Source organism: Triticum dicoccoides, chromosome 3B, assembly GCF_002162155.2.
Source record: "Triticum dicoccoides isolate Atlit2015 ecotype Zavitan chromosome 3B, WEW_v2.0, whole genome shotgun sequence".
Lineage (NCBI taxonomy): Eukaryota > Viridiplantae > Streptophyta > Magnoliopsida > Poales > Poaceae > Triticum > Triticum dicoccoides.
In genome coordinates, this window is record NC_041385.1 from 92,518,110 (window position 1) to 92,520,435 (window position 2,326).

Consider the following 2,326-nt stretch of genomic DNA (forward strand, 5'->3'; position numbering starts at 1 on the left):
CAAGATCAACGTTGTTGGGGACGCACTTGCCAAACAGGGCGGCAATGACCCTGACGTGCTGCTCACGGAGTGGTGAATCAAACAACTCTTGGATCTCCTTTACGGCCTCATCATCGACCACCATGTCTTCCGGGACCAAGCCGAGCGCGCGCAGAAGCACATTCTCCACCTTGCCAGACTTGTGGGCGCCCGTTCCCCCAGATTTCTTGGACGACCACGTAGTGCGCTTGGGAGTGAACGGCTCGGCCTCCGGACGAAGGGAGGAAACTTCACGCAACAAGGGGGGGGGCAAGCTTCTTGACGATGGAGGAGCAGAAACTCTTGAGACGTGCATAGGCGATGGCTTCCTATGGGGTCATGCCATCCGACAAGCCCGTCTCCGGCAAGGCCTGGGGTTGAATCATTATCGCTGAGGTTGGCGCGATCGGAAGGCCAGGAACAGTGTGCATCTCAGACTCCAAGCGCAGCGAAGGGGCAGACGTGCATGGGGAGACCGCTTCCTCCAATGGGTTGCATGCATGGTTCCCATCAGAGTGTCCCATCAATGCTGCAGCAACCGACAGTGGGTCCCGCATAATCTCCTTGGGCTGCGAACCGTCGGCCCCAATGATTTGCTGTATTGCTTCCTCTTGTCCAGTCTTGTCGTGATCCGTTGCCTCGGGGTGGGTGAAAGGATCCCGCGTGGGAGCCCTGCTGTCGGCCCCAACAAATCGCATCTCCTCGGCTGTTGCGCTCGGCGTCCCCACCTCTAGAGTCCTTGCTGCCGGAGACAACGTAGGCTGGTCGCGCACCACCAGCGACCCTGACTCAACGTCTCTCGATGGCAGCAGATCGTCCACGCGATTGGCCAGGAGCGGATCCGAGACCGCAGTGGCGGGCCCCTCCGCGACCGCCCTGTGCGGCCCACCAATGCTTGAGCCGCCAACGGGAACATGCGCATTCTCCTGCCGCGGCGTAACAGCATGCAGTCTGTCTGGTCCCGCCACAGTCACAGTCCTTATCTCTTCATTTGAACGAACACCCGAAGCGTCTGTGGGTCCCTCTTGCGTGGTCAATCGGTCAAAAGCTGAAACTCTGATGGAAAGCCTATCTTTGGATGGAATGGCGGGTCCCGCAGCTGACACAAAGTCCCTGGCAACCATTGGCGGTATGTGCCAGTCAGCACCAGCAGGCGGACGCTCCGGCGAGACCGCTCCGCCGCGCGAACTCCGCTGAGCTCCAACATCGGCGAGACCTCTATCATCCCGGCAACCAAAACGCCAGGGCATGCGATGCGGAGAAGGTGCGGCAACCGAACCGCCGCTGCCACTGAACCTGCCATCAGATGGGAGCCTGCTCTGGCCGCTGTCCGATGAGACCCCCAGACCCAGCGGCTCGTCGCGATAGGAGAAGTCAGTGAAGGAGTCCAGGTGGATTAAGATCTTATACTGAAGCAACGCTGGCTCCGACAGAGGAGCGATCAGTCCCGGCTCAGGGATGGCCAGCCATCGGAGAGAGGGGATGGCCTCGGGGTCCGCCGTCCAGGCGGTAAGCTTGAAAGCAGAAAGGTCGCGGCGCGCAAAGGTCTCCGGCGCCACCGAATCCACCAGGCAAGAGGAGCCCAGCAGGTCCTCTGCAATCTCCCTCTCCCAAGCGTGCGGTGGGATCCCTTCCAGAACAAGAGAGACCTTGAAGTTGAGGACGGAGTGAACAGCTTGAGCTTGGCGATTCCATTGGCGGAAGTATAGCCGCACACCCTGGAACTCGATGAACGGCTTGGCCGCCACTTGGTTGCGATGATCCTGTCTCGCGAAGACGACCAGAAAGTCCTCCGGCCTGAAGCAGTGGACGGAGAGCCACTCCGGCTCGATACCGACCACTGCGCCAAGCGCCTGAATCACGAACTCGGGGGGGATGTCGTGCCTCGCTCCGCCCGTGTAGGCCACCATGGCGAACTGGAGCCGCCGCTCCAGGTCACCCATGCCTAGCGAGCGGCGCACGACGCAGAGCTCGCTGGGGTTGAACCGCTCAAACGGTGGGGGCTCGAGGCGGGGAGCATGGAGGCGCGGCCAGGCCGCGGCCGGGACGAGCGGGGGCGGCGGAGGAGGCGGGGGGTGCCTGACCGCGGCACCGGGCGGGCGGAGCGGCTGGTCCTTGCGTGCCACCTTTGCCGCCGTCGAGCGTCTGAGCTCTTCCTCCGGCGAGGGGCTCCGGGGTCTCTTGCAGTCCTTGGACTCATGGCCGGGGAGTTTGGAGCGGAAGCAAACGACTTTGTTGGTGCAGTCAGATTTGAAATGCCCTTCCTCGAAGCATTTGAAGCATAGTCCCATCATCTCCGGCGAGATCT